The sequence below is a fragment of the Podarcis muralis genome, chromosome 16, assembly GCF_964188315.1.
Source record: "Podarcis muralis chromosome 16, rPodMur119.hap1.1, whole genome shotgun sequence".
NCBI classification, from domain to species: Eukaryota; Metazoa; Chordata; class Lepidosauria; order Squamata; family Lacertidae; genus Podarcis; species Podarcis muralis.
Genome location: NC_135670.1, coordinates 33259185 through 33274486, shown reverse-complemented (window position 1 = coordinate 33274486; position 15302 = coordinate 33259185).

Sequence of the window (15302 nt, the reverse complement as noted above, 5' to 3'; positions counted from 1 at the left end):
CAGTGGAGAATGAAGCCGGACTTATGATAGATGGCTACCTTTTCTGATTCCCTGGCATGTACTTGAAGATTGCGTCGGGAGCCGATCGCTGGCGCAACATGATGAATGTCTCTTTGCTTAGCTGCGCTATGTACTTTCTAGAGCTGGCGGGGCATAGCCAGCTGCTGATCTAGCCGAGCGAGGCCTGTTTGTCCCTGTCGCCGGTGTTGCTTTGTTTTGCGTGAGTGATGGCGCCATATCGACATTTCAGTTTTGCTCTTCCTCCTTCCTCCTCCATATTGCATTGCTCTCCACTCCCTCCTGGGGAAAGGAAAACATTCTATATCTTGAAGTACTGGATTAAAGCATAAACGGTTAAGGGAGCTTGAAGACTCAAGAGCAAGGGATTGAAAACAAAACTGAGCAGAAGACTGTCTGTAGTGTGTGTAGTCTGTCTGTAGGGCCGGCCCTAGCATTAGGCAGAGTGATGCAGCTGCCTCAGGTGGCAGGTGCTGGGGAGGCAAGGAGCAATGAAGAGGTGCTGGAGAAGAGAACTTTGTCTGCTGAGCAACCCTGCCCTGCTTCCCTTAAGCTACTCAGCTGCCCACAGGTATGGTGGAAGCAGGGCTGGCACAAGGCATTTTGGCGCCTGAGGCAAACCACAAAATGCCCCCCTGCCCCCCACAGCCAGGGAAGAAGGGTCCCAAGGGCCTTGGGAACAACAGAGAGGAAATAACGATATCCATCAGCAATAAGGGGGTGAGTGACGATCTATATTGGGAGCAAGCAGGGGATCAAACCAGCCTTACCCAATGGTTGAAGTGGGAATCAATAGCCATTGTAGTGAGGAAATGGGCTCACTCTGAGTCATGCCGGTTGGCTGCAGACCCCAGGAGACCCCAGAGGGCAGCCCTAGACATTTCCTCCCTAGGTGTGGAAGGAGACCAGCAATGTCTCCCGAAACGCAGCCGCCCTTCAAAAGTTGTGCCTTTCCTGGATTTTGCAGTACAGCTCTCCTGCCAAGTAATGTGTACAAAAATACACTTGCTTGGGTAAAAGGTGCATAAAATGTGTATATCAGCACCATTGTTTTGCAAAAAAATGTGGATTTTGGGCAAACCCGAATGGTAAATTTTGTAGATTTAGAGGAAAGTGTACCAAAATGCTGGTAAATTTTCACGAGGATTTAAAAAGAAAAGAAAAGAGCAGATCAGTGTGAAGAATTCAGTTTAAGATGGGAAAAAGCAGAACTTGAGAGAGCCTCAAACTGCCTGGTTGGCCCAACCCTAGTAATGGGGGAAATCATGGAGAGCTACTCCTTGCCTGGGCTACATGGGCTGACTCACTATAAAACAGCTATCTTCTTTATAAGGAGCAGGTCCATAGCTGAGCGGTAGAGCACCTGCCTTGCATGCAAAAGTCCCCAGGTTCAATTCCTGACATCGCCATGTAGGGCTGGGAAAGCCACACACACACACAGCCTGAAAACCCTGGGGAACTGCCTGCCCGTGTCAACAATACTGGGGCTCGATGAACCAATGGCCCATGAACAAACAGACATTGTTAGACCACTCCTCCCGTTATCCTTGGCTGGCAATGATGGGAGTTCAGCAGCATCTGGAGGGCCTAAAGCTTCCCACCTTTGATATATGTGCTATGTGGGTTTCATTAGATCTGCACCTATGCCTATCAGTTGGTTCGCCTGCAGGCATAAGCAGTGGCAGGATCTTTGGGTCTGTCCTGTTCTGCCTGCACACAGCACTACCCCTATAGGAAAAGCCAACGCTTTGATTTCTTTGGGGACCTGCTTGGATCATGTCTAACCTGTTACATAAGTTTTATTTGAGCCTTTAGTATGATTTTGTTTGTAAGAAAAACAAAGAATAAACCAAGCTTCTGAAATAGGTTTGATGGCAGCTGATTGCACTTTCCAGTTGTTAAATGCAGCAGCCATATGTCTGGAAGTAAATCTCACGGTGATTCACTGATGCTTACTCCCCAGGTAAGTCTTAGAAATTCGGCACATTAAGATGATGCTAAGCTTTGCTTTTTAATGACTGGCTCCCAGGTGGGTCTTTTTTTTTTTTTTTAATAAAAAAAGCATTTAACGGTATGGTTACGAATGCAACATACCAACCACCAAGTCCATGCAGTAAAAATGCATAAATGATGTTCATTGCATGCCTTCACTATATGTGCATTAACAAAGGTTTCCCATTGCGTGATATATTTCCCATGTGGCCTTCAAAGCTCAACAAATCATGCACCTCCGTTTCTGGTGCTACTTGCTCAATAACTGATGGATGGAAGACACACACATGAAAAATCTAGATTAATTTGCAAAGGTGTGCATGCATTTAAATTGCTCATTCCCTCCTTCTTTTCAAAACAGTATTATGTGCATGTGAATTATGATATTTTTTGCATTTATAATGACATGGATTAACAGATGGCAGGCGCTTCTTTTGAATCAACGTGATCATAAAAATATCTCCTTAATAGCTCAATTTGTTTCAGGTAGGAGGCAAGAGAGAGAGAGAGGAAAGAAAAGAAAAATGTTTTTCTCAATAATATTATCCACATCCTGACTCAGCTGATGCCATACATAGTGCTATGAGTTCACAGGTGAGTCTGGCTGGTACCCTGTGCCCCTTCCACACCTGTAATCCTGCGTACATGTGAGGGTTACAGAGCATAAGAGCAAGCCTAGCAAACTAGTTCCTTTCTCTAGATCAGTGTTTCCCAACCTTGGGCCTCCAGCTGTTTTTGGACTACAACTCCCATCATCCCTAGCTAGCAAGACCAGTGGTCAGGGATGATGGGAATTGTAGTTCAAAAACAGCTGGAGGCCCAAGGTTGGGAAACACTGCTCTAGATCAGTGGTTCTCAACCTGTGGGTCCCCAGATGTTGTTGGACTACAACTCCCATCATCCCTGAGCTCTGGCCTTGCTAGCTAGGGGTGATGGGAGTTGTAGTTCAACAACATCTGGGGACCCACAGGTTGAGAAAGGCTGCTCTAGTTAATGGCTTTGGCCGGCTAGTTAAGTACCATGATCAGCATAACCGAAGAAGTTGCTCTGTGCCATAGGAAAAAATGGATGGGCTCCCTCTGCCCCAACTAGTTGCTAGGTAGGGAAACAATAGCAGAGGAAGCGTGTGAGAGCTGGGCCGGAAGTGGGAGACACAGAGGACTCAGCTACATTCGTAAAGATAAAGCGCTTTATACGCATTATAACATTGTCACACCAGATGGCGCTGTGGAGTCCCGTCTTTCACCAACAGGATTTCCCCCATATGAAATCTACAACACATTTCATAGACTCGTAGGATCATAGAATAGAATCATAGAATCATAGAGTTGGAATAGACCACAAGGGCCATCGAGTCCAACCCCCTGCCAAGCAGGAAACACCATCAGAGCACTCCTGACATATGGTTGTCAAGCCTCTGCTTAAATACCTCCAAAGAAGGAGACTCCACCACACTCCTTGGCAGCAAATTCCACTGTCGAACAGCTCTTACTGTCAGGAAGTTCTTCCTAATGTTTAGGTGGAATCTTCTTTCTTGTAGTTTGGATCCATTGCTCTGTGTCCGCTTCTCTGGAGCAGCAGAAAACAACCTTTCTCCCTCCTCTATATGACATCCTTTTATATATTTGAACATGGCTATCATATCACCCCTTAACCTCCTCTTCTCCAGGCTAAACATGCCCAGCTCCCTTAGCCGTTCCTCATAAGGCATCGTTTCCAGGCCTTTGACCATTTTGGTTGCCCTCCTCTGGACACGTTCCAGTTTGTCAGTGTCCTTCTTGAACTGTGGTGCCCAGAACTGGACACAGTATTCCAGGTGAGGTCTGACCAGAGCAGAATACAGTGGCACTATTACTTCCCTTGATCTAGATGCTATACTCCTATTGATGCAGCCCAGAATTGCATTGGCTTTTTTAGCTGCCGCGTCACACTGTTGGCTCATGTCAAGTTTGTGGTCATTTAACTGAATCAATTTTTTTTGAGGTGTCTAGATTAAGCCAGAGACATGTTTTGCTGTGTGTTGGATCTAAAACTGACTCATACAGAAGCAAGACCTTTGGGGGTGTGAATGCAGCGAGGCTCTCCATCTTAAGCTCGGGTTGTATATATGTATAAGGAAAAATCAGTACCCACTGCTATGTGGGACACCTTTGGAAGCAGAAACGGCTAAGGAGAAAACCCTACACTAATTGAGTGGAATCCCTAAGGTGGTTGGACAGCGCCTTGTACACCTCTTTCCGGCAGTTCCTGTGGCCAGTCTGGTGCCCACTGTATTGTTCTGCTTTCCTTTGGAGGTCCTGTCATCTGGGCAGCCCAGGACCTCCATACACACTGCCCAGGCTTGTGTCCAGGAAACAATGCAGGAGGCGGCAGATGCAAGTTACCAGTCTCTGCAGCCACAGCAGGCACTGTGATTCTCCAGCAGTTTGGCTGCACCTCCAGTGGCACACTCCATTGTCTCTCTAGACAGCTGGATGCCAACAACATATCCTGAAGACACCACTGACCTACATCCCAAGGAAATTGAGCCCCGGATAAGTGCTTGGAACTCCCAAAGTCTCTCACCACTCAGAGATTGGGGTGTTGTCTCATAATACCCAAGTGAACCATCTTGTTTTTCAGTGTACAGTGATACCTCGGGATAAATACGCTTCAGGATAAGTATTTTCGGGTTGTGCTCTGCGGTCACCGCTCACGCATGCGCAGACGGTCAAAATGACATCAGCGCATGCGTGGAAGCAGTGAAACGCGATCCGCGCACGCACAGAAGCGCTGTCGCGTCTTACATTCTGTTCAGGATGCGAACGGTGCTCCGGAACGGATCCCGTTCTCATCCCGAGGTACCACTGTATACATAATTCCCCACCCCCAGCCATTTATGCGCATGGTTCCCCAGGTACGTTGCCTTAGACTCCCAGAGCCCACATGCACACAGAGCATTGGATGCTCACTTTCACATGTTGCTAAGAAAAGAAATGGGACGCAGGTGGCTCTGTGGGTTAAACCACAGAGCCTAGGGCTTGCCGATCAGAAGGTCGACGGTTGGTGAGCTCCCGTTGCTCAGTCCCTGCTCCTGCCAACCTAGCAGTTCTAAAGCCCATCAAAGTGCAAGCAGATAAATAGGTACCGCTCTGGAGGGAAGGTAAACGGCGTTTCTGTGCGCTGCTCTGGTTTCACCAAAGTCATGCTGGCCACATGACCAGCTGTATGCCTGCTCCCTCGGCCACTAAAGCGAGATGAGCACCACAACCCCAGAGTCGGTCACGACTGGACCTAATGGTCAGGGGTCCCTTTACCCTTTACCTTTAAGAAAAGAAAAGGCAGCAGTTTTGTGTAACTGTTCAATAGGTAATTTGGAAATGATTACTGTAATTTTAATAGTGAGACAATACACCTCCCCATAATGGAGATGGCTGTGACCTGTGTGCCTGCTTAGTCAATGTCCACTTACTGTTGTTGGATAATAATAATAATAATAATAATAATAATAATAATAATAATAATAATAATAATTTATTTATACCCCACCCATCTGGCTGGGTTTCCCCAGCCACTCTGGGCAGCTTCCAACAGAATATTAAAATACAATAGTCTATTAAACATTAAAAACTTCCCTAAGCAGGGCTGCCTTCAGGTGTCTTCTAAAAGTCTGGTAGTTGTTTTTCCCTTTGACATCTGGTGGAAGGGCTTTCCACAGGGCGGGTGCCACTACCGAGAAGACCTGGTTCCCTGTAACTTGGCTTCTTGCGGCGAGGGAACCGCCAGAAGGCCCTCGGCACTGGACCTCAAGGCCCCTGCTTGCTCTCCCTTCTTATGGTGCTTGGCTTCTAAACCTGACTTGGACCAGATAACCCTTCATAAAAAAGACTCAGTCGAATTGCCTCCACTGAAATGGGCAATGGCAGTAGCTCTGTGGGAAAGGTTTGCACGCAGAAGGTTCCTGGGCCAATTCCCAGCATCCCCAGGTAGGGTTGGGAGAGACAACCCTGTCTGAAATCCAAAGAGTCGCTGCCAGCCAGTGTCAACAATAGTGAGCTGGGTGGGCCAATGACCTGACTCTCCATAAGGCAGCTTCCTGTGGTCCTATGAATGAAGCAAAAGTGTGGTGATTTAGCCACATCTCACTTGATAATTTCCACCTTGAACACTGTTGCACGATGGGATTATCTTGCCCCTTCGGTAGATTATTTTAAAACAGGCCAGGCGCGAAGCTAATCAATTTTCTTACTGACACAAATCTCCTTTCCTTATCTGTGTTTACAGGCAGTAATCCCATATTTACATAGAAAATGCTGTCATGCTAGCCAGCTATCCCATAATATAATAGCTAGGCTTCAGGGATCAGAGCGAGATGATAGGAACCGCTGAATATTCTAATGCTTTGCCTCGTACACAGCCAGTGTTAGCACTCTGGGAGAAAATACGCAGAGGTGATCGTTTGCAGTGGGAGGGTGCTGGGGAATGAGAAGAGAAACATGCAAAAAGAAATGCTCATTAAATGTATTACAAAGCAATGTTCTAATCAGAAGTTTCAACGTGCAGGAAGTTGCCTTATGCTGAGTTAGAGCAGGCAGGAGCCTCTCCCAGCCCTGACTGGAGCTGCCATTGTAGATTGAATTTGGGACATTCTGCATGCAGATGCTTTAGCACTGAGCTATGTGCCCATTCTCCAGCAAAATACAGGAGATTGAAAATGCATTTTTTGGGGTGAATGAATGAATTCCTATGCCCCACAAATAACCCAGAGATGCATTTTAAATACAGTGGTACCTTGAGTTATATACGCTTCAGGTTACAGACTCCGCTAAACCAGAAATAGTACTTCGGGTTAAGAATTTTGCTTCAGGATGAGAACAGAAATCGTGTGGCAGCAGCGGGAGGCCCAATTAACTAAAGTGGTACAGTGGTGCTCCGCAAGACGAATGCCTCGCAAGACGGAAAACCCGCTAGACGAAAGGGTTTTCCGTTTTTGAGTTGCTTCGCAAGACGATTTTCCCTATGGGCTTGCTTCGCAAGACGAAACGTCTTGCTAGTCTTGCGATTTTTTCCCCGCTCCCCCCCCTTTTCTAAGCCGCTAAGCCGCTAATAGCCTTTTAGCAGCTAAGCCGCTAAGCCTTTAATAGCCGCTAAGCCGCTAAACCGCTAATAGCGCTAATCCGCTTAGCCGCTAATAGGGTTGCTTTGCAAGACGAAAAAACTGCTAGACAAAGAGAATCGCTGAACGGATTCTTTTCGTCTTGCGAGGCACCACTGTACCGCAGGTTAAGAACAGTTTCAGGTTAAGAACGGACCTCCAGAACGAATTAAGTTCTTAACCCGAGGTACCACTGTAGAAGCACGCATTCTACTCATGTAAAAACACCAGGCAAGCCCCACAAATAACCCAGAGATGCATTTTAAATAAAGGGACACATTCTACTCATGTAAAAACACGCTGATTCCTGGACAGTCCGTGGGCCGGCTTTAGAAGGTTATTGGGCCGCATCCAGCCTCCGGGCCTTAGGTTGCCAACCCTGCTCCAGAGTCTCGACTGGCCTTCATTCCAAGGACACTGAACGCTGATAAGCATTGGGGTTTCTCATGGCTTGGAGATCAGGGTGGTTTCAACAATGCCTTAAAGATGTCCCACTCTCCCCTTCTCTCTCTAGCTATATATATACGCAGTGACTGTTCTTTTAAAAAATGTATCTGATTGATTCACAACCTCATTGTTGTACTCTGGGTGAGAAAAATAGTAATAAAAAAAGCCACCATCCACAACATACTTTGAGGGTGATGAATGGACTATCGCTGGCTGACAAAGAGACAAGCCGAGCCATTTCATACCCCACTGAGTCCTTGCAGTGGGCCTTACGCTTCCTCTTTTTGCAGAGCCTGCCACAGGAATGGGGTGCATCCCTTATGAGCAGAAAGCTGTACAACTGAGCAGGGAGAAATCTGTAGCAAAGGAGGGTTTCTTCACACTCTGCTATTCTTTTCCGCCTGGCACCTGTGCTTAGGCTACCTTAAGCTATGCTGCTCTTTTTCATTGAAAATTCATTGCCATCAGCGGGGTGTTGCTTTTTTAAAAAAAAGGTATATTTATTAAGTTTCTGTAAACAATAACATACCACCATAAAGAAACAGGCATCTAGAGAAAGCAGTTTGCTTGCATGAAGGAGCATACACAATAGCTGAGATTTAAAAGGGGTGTGCATAAGAAGTGAATGGTGGGGGAAATCACCAAGGAAGGGTATAAATGAGTTGCCAACAGTAACATGCAGAAGAGCAGGCGGATTAAAGCTCAGAACGAGCTCAGGCTACCAAGAGGAAGAGGAGCCTCTTGGGCTTGCTGATCGGAAGGTCAGTGGTTCAAATTCTTGCCACTGGGTGAGCTCCTGTTGCTCTGTCCCAGCTCCTGCCAACCTAGCAGTTCGAAAGCACACCAGTGCAAGTAGATAAATAGGTACCCCTGTGGCGGGAAGATAAATGGCATTTCCATGCACTCTGGCTTCCGTCACAGTGTTCCGTTGCACCAGAAGCAGTTTAGTCCTGCTGGCCACATGTCCTGGAAAGCCGTCTGAGGACAAATGCTGGCTCCCTCGGCCTGAAGCGAAATGAGTGCTGCAACCCATAGTTGCCTTTGACTAGACTTAACCGCCCAGGGGTCATTTACCTTTTACCTTTCCAAGAGGTTTAAAATAATAAGAAGGGTTTTTCCGGCTATGTTCAAAGCAAGAGGAAGAACAAGCAACTGGTAGGTCCTCTGCGTGGAGAAGATGGAGAACCGCTATTGGGGGACAGAGAGACGTTAGAACTGCTCAACACCTCCTTTGCCTCTTTCTTCAGCCAAAAGGAAAGCAGCGCCCAAGCTGATGGCCACAGAATAAATGATGCAGGGTTCTGTCCTGAGCCTGGTGTTGCTCATCTAGTTAAACCCGCTGCAATGCAGGAATCACAGCTTTGGGACCCGGTCCTGCTCTCTGGAGCAACACTACCTCCTTCGAGCACAGTGAAGTTGTCTGTCCACCCACCCACCCCCATTGCATTTCACAGCAGGGCTTCAATTAATTTCTGGTGGGATTTTAAAAAAACAAAAACACCGCACACAACATTTTTTATTGCAGTTAGATAAATACCTCATGTATGTGCACCAGCACGCTTGTGATGGCCTGGGAATCTGATTCAGAAGTTGAACCTGAGGAGTCCCAGCCTGCACAGGAGTCCCCGCCTCCAGGGCCGGCTGAGCCGGGGCAGGGGCTTGAGCCTGAAGGGCCCTCACCTGTGCCGGATCCTCAGGAGCAGACACCAGATGTATCCACTCTGGCTCCAGAAGTGATTGAGGACCCATTGCCTGCAGCTGCACCTCTCCCAGCCCTGTCAGGGGAAGGGGAAGCTGCCCCTGGGTCCAGAGGCTCAGGGCAGAGAGGCGGAGGGAACTAAGTTCTCTCAGGAGGATTGCTCGCCTTAAGGCCAGGAGAGGCGGGTCACCTGTGGGCCGGGACCGCCCCTGGCCTCAGAGGAGATAAAGGCCAGTCAGCCCAGTCCCAGGTTGCGGGAGCATCATTGTTGGTGACCTGTTTCTGCCAGCACCCAGACCTGTTCTTCCAGAGTTCCCGACCACGCCCGGCTTCTTGCTTTGGACCCCGCTTCGCCCTTGGTGGACAGTCTCCAGACCCTCGACCCAGGACCGGACTCTGACCACGCCTCTCGGTAACCCCCCCGGGTCCAGCACAACGCTTTTATAAATGACCAAGCACGGCCATTTGCAAAGAAGGGCAGGTGCAATTAATTTCTGTTTGCGTGTGCATCAATGGACATTGATAGGGATGGAGTGTTTTTATCCTACGCAAAGGTGCTCACACCTTGGCCAGTCTGGAATTAGGAATGGCTTAAGGCAGGCTTTCTCAAACTCAGCCCTCCAGATGTTTTGAGACAACAATTCCCATCATCCCTGACCACTGGTCCAGCTAGCTAGGGATCATAGGAGTTATAGGCCAAAAACATCTGGAGGGCTGAGGTTGAGGAAGCCTGCCTTAAGGACTTCAATCAGTGTGATGAAGCCGGTTTGAGCAGCCGCAACAAGCAGCAGCATTTTGTAAGGAAGCACAGGGCCCTTATGCATTGTGGACAAGCATTGTGCGGATAGAAAACCCACCTTGGAAACGCCGTGAGTGCAGCGTCAAATGGGGATGTGAGCACAACCCAGGCCTGCTCTCTCTTCCTCTGCACGACAGCCCTTCAGAGATCTGAAAACATGGTGAGTAAATCCAGGGGTGGAGGAAGGGGGGTGCAGTGGTGGCGGTCCACCCTGGGTGTCACCACTGAGGGGGGTGACAAAATGCCAGGCAGCACTCACCGTGGGGCCTGCAGCGTGCCCGAGCCACACGTCTCTTCTGGGAGTGACACAGTGGCTTGGGTGCCCTCAGGCTCCGTGCTGCCCAATGGTCTGCCCACTGCCTCCCTCTCACCTGTAGAACAGCTGTCCTGCCCTGTCCCGCAGGTGGCTGGCCTCACCCCTGGGCTCAGGGCACTTGCGCTGCCCCAGCCACCCGATCAGTTTCCTCCGCCGCTGAGTAAATCAGGTGTCAGCTCCAGGATCCAGGGAGGCGGAGAACAAACCAGAGGATCCCGAGTAACAAGTCAGCGTTCACCAATTTGGTGAGTGAGCCATCGCGGTGGTGTAGTGTGTGAGTGACTGATGTCTCTCCCTCCTGCTCAGAGCCATCTGCAGCCTGGCAGTTCTCTAGCCATCACCTGCCGGTGGACGGCTCGGCAGAATGGAAATTACAGTGCAAGCAGGAACCAGTGGCTTTTACAGGAGAAATCATTATTATTGCCATGTTTTATGGGGAAAATAACCCTGAAGAATGTTTTGTAAGGCAGCCGTTGAGACGGGCATATGATAACATCGTAAACCATAAGGGGAAAGGCGGGGAGGGGTGATTCAGAGTCGTTGCGGAGCAGGGAGAGGGGAGGGGGAGACGGGAGACGGGAATGAATTGTGGCTGCCTGTCATTGTCCAATGCTCTGTTGTCCTGTACAATGCATGCACACAAATACAGGAGTTCTGGGGGGAAAACTGACTGCTGTCACTGAGTCGCTGCTATTCTCAACTCCCCCTTTAGAATGCCACTGGAATGGGGGGGGGGGAGCCTCAGGTCTGTGGACCAAATGCTTTCCTGTATCTCTTCATCACAAGGCCACACTCTCCCCAGACCCTGCTCTGAGCCCTATTTGAGTGTCTTTCCCTGGCTGGAATTCTATGCTCCTGAAGAGTACTAATGCACAGGTGTCTAGAAATCTCTGACTTTTGCACGAAGCTGCCATCTTCTGTGTCAGACCACCGGCCAACTGAGCTCAGCATTCCCTACACTGACCGGCATTCTGTCCTGATCCCCTGGCCTGTCTGGTAGCCAGACCCAAGACCAAAATCCAAGGGTCGATCAGCATCTGAAAAACCCACAGTCCAAGATCCAAAGCTGAAAGCCAGGAAATGAGCTTCAGGGTCAATCCAAGTCTGGATGCAGTCCAGCATCACGGCTGAAATAGAAACCCACAGAGGTCCAGCAGCATCCAAGACAAGTCACCTCAACATGGGCAGCTGAGCATGTGGGATGTGATCCATGAGAAGCAGTCAAGTACAACATTCCTTGTAATGTTGGAGAAGACACGCAGGGAATGTTTGGACCAGTCAGTCAAAACTTCCTGTTCCTCCTGGCTGGAGCATCCTTCCTTTTGCATGTGATAGAAGGTGGGTGTGACCTTACCTGTCCAGGTAACAAAAGGACGAGTCAAGCAGCACAATTCCCTCCTTTTGACTTCCTTCTTCGTTTGACCAGCTTTTAGCTAGGACTGCTCTGCTAGCTCTCAGCTAGCAGAAGCACTGGGATTATTCCCTCATATGGGGTAGATCCTCATGTACATATTGGTAACTAAGTCTGCCTTCAGGGATCCAACTGTGAACTGATGTGAGTAAACTTCTTTTATTGACTTTGAATAAAGTTTTGGCGTCTTTATTCTTTTAAGAGGGATTCAAGGGAACTTACCAGGAATGCACAATTCAATTTGAGACAGATTGAATTGTATAATAGTGAGAGGCTCACATGAGCCTGCAACCAGCCATTTGCTGAGGATATAAAAGGGGGAATGTAACTCTGCTACATAAAGGAACTTGCTAGTGCAAGTTAGGAAGGATATTAATAAACAATATATCCTGTCCTGCCACCCTGAACATTCCCAAAGAGCAGACCCAGCCCCTCAGCTCTGCTGCCTTCTGACACTGTGCCTGCCGATTGCAGCATCTGGGCTGGATGAGGCAGGTGACCCTCACCTGCTCTCCGCTTGCCCCAGCTGAGGAATCACATGCCTCCTTCCCCAACTGGCCAGCTAGTGAACTAGGCTGCAGAACCTGGCCTTCCTCTGCTTCCTGGGGTGCCCTGCCCAATGTTCTCTACATCTCAGGACCCGCCGTGTTCGTAGGGATGGGGGCCTCTCTGGCTCTGGGTCCCACTGCTTGGCTTTCTGTGCACTGGCCGCTGGCCCCTCATCATCCTTGTCACCCCACGAGTACTACCTACAACAACCTCTCCTTCCCCATCCCCAGCTCGCCCCTGTGTGACCCAGTCAGCTGCACCCCTCGCTGGGATCCTCTTCCTCCTCTTCCTCCTCCCCAAAGTCCTGCCAGTTCGTGACACAGTCCCTCTCCCTCTTCTGCAGCTGATGCTCTGACATCCTGGGATTGCTCCAGGCCACTACATTTAGCTTCTTTGCAGGGGGTTGGTCTAGATGTCCTTTGGTGTACCCTTCAACTCTACAATTCTGCGATTCCGTAACATACTCTAGATGAATATGCGACTTGGATTAGGATGAGAAATAGATTCTCCATTATCCAGAAGCAATTATTAAGCCCCCCTCTCTGGGAGTTGGGGGGGGGGGAATCGAACACCATACTATAAATAAAATGGAAAGAATTAATTATCGATGGCTAAGGCCCAATGAGCTTTGATATAATATATGAGCCGTGAGATGTTCAGGTCTGTGCTTTTAAAACAAGGACCAAATCTATTGAGTACAGAAATAAAGGGTTGTAAATAGAGAGAGAAATGTTGCATATTTATGTGCTAAGTTTCTTTGAGTTGTGGTTGACATAGCAGAACAGAAACATAGATGAACTGACCCTCAAATATTCGTTTGACCATCTTGGTGTTTGTTCCTTGTAAAACAAAAGCAAAAACTCATGCTGCCAGCCCTTATGGTGCTGTTTCTTTAGGATTCTACTGGTTTTAATTTGTAGAATTGCCGAGTGGCGGCAAGAGCTCATGGGGTCACAGGCATGTCAAAGGTCTGTGTCCCTTTGGAGAATGGCAGACATGGCAGGGACTGTTGTGCTTTAAGAAATATGGTTTATTCACCTATTTACACCTTCCGTCTGCATGGACGGAGTCCAGATCTTACAGCATGGCCCATGCCATTGCAGGCAACCTTCCTGCTCCTTGGCCAAGATGGACATCTGACTCCCCAGGCCAAAGGATCCTTCTATTAACACCTTTTTGTCATGCTAATGCTGTCATTGCTTTTCTCCCAAGAAGCAGGCATCTTTCAATTTCATGACTGCTGTCACCATCTGCAGTGATCATGGAGCCCAAGAAAGTAAAATCTCTCACTGTCGCCATTTCTTGATGTTGGGAAAGATTGAGGGCACAAGGAGAAGGGGACGACAGAGGGCGAGATGGTTGGACAGTGTTCTCGAAGCTACCAGCATGAGTTTGACCAAACTGCGGGAGGCAGTGGAAGACAGGAGTGCCTGGCGTGCTCTGGTCCATGGGGTCACGAAGAGTCGGACACGACTAAACGACTAAACAACAAAGCATCTTCTGAGACCCTGGAGAGCAGATTCCAAATACTGGGCTAGATAGCATGTAAGGCGGCATTCTGTGCTCCGCATCTCCAGCCCATTCGCTTAAGGCTTGTTCTCCACCATCTCTCAGGGAGATCTCAGGGAACCGGGGGGGGGGGGGAGTCCATCTGCTGCAGAGAGCCACTGCCAGAGAGTGGTCAACATGCTGCACTCTAGATCCAGTTTGATTCTGTATCACAGCTGTCATCACCAAGATTAGATTCTGTAGCAAACGCATAGAGTTGGAAGGCACCCCAAGTGTCTGTTAGGGTCACCCTACCTTTGTAGCATATAACTCAGGGCTACATTCTTGGCAAAGTCCTGCTGCATCAGGCAGCTTTCCCCTTCCCTCTATGTCACTTAGGGCCTGGGATTTTTACCCATTCCAAAAGGTCTGTTCCGCAGCTTAGTTTAAGCTGGAACTACCTTTTCCTATCCTTATCAAGCTATAAACCAAGCCTTCTTCTGCCGGTCTTAATTGCCTGGCAGGAACTTCAAAGGCTTCTTCAAATGCCACTGGCATTGGCACAAAACAGTCCAGCCTGCCTTTTACTTTCACTTTTAGGGATTTGCCGTATTCACATAGTCTCCACGCAGTTGCTTTTTCCCTTCCGTCTCTCAAGAGGCTTGCTTCACTCTGCCAGTTCCAGGAGATGCCACCCACGACAAAAATAGCCCCCGGTCCTACCTCTGCTGGCACTGGGTCTGTGGCCCCAATTCCTGGGCCCATAACCATTGTTAGGATCGTCCTGCTCTTGTGTGGGATCCTGGCAGAGACACATGCCCGACTGGCATGTTCTCTTCCTCCTGGTCGAGGAGCTTCAAAAGCCTTCTTCAGCCCAAATATCACAGCGACTGATGCCAAAAGGCATTAGCACACTCAGGGATCCACAGAGTATTCGCTATTTGTGTAACAGAACTCAGTAGCTCAGCATTTTGGCTAATCTATGTTTATTTACATATAACACACTTGGAGCATTCTGCCTTAGCTCCTTCCTCTTTCTCATCAGACAGCAAAGAGAGAAAGAACAAAGGACAATAGTCCCACTTCACGGAACACAGTAACAGAAACATCCTGTCTCCGTCACTTCCCACTCTGTGGAATGAAAACATACACCGTCATGTGATAGACAACATTCTCATGACTGCAAACATGGAGCAGGAATCTTAACAGTGTCATCTAGTCCAATCCCTACAATGCAGGAATCTCAACATGTGGTCCCCCATCCAATCTAAAACCATACTGGACCCTGCTTAGCTTTGCAAAACGTGCATGCAGTTTTTAATTCCTATCGGTCCTAGCCAGCAAGGCCAATGGGCAGGACCAGTGGGAATGGCAGCCCAACAATATTTGGAGGGTTGCAGGTTCCCTGTCCCTGCCTTACAAAGGCGCCAGAAGCTTTCCCCTAACCGT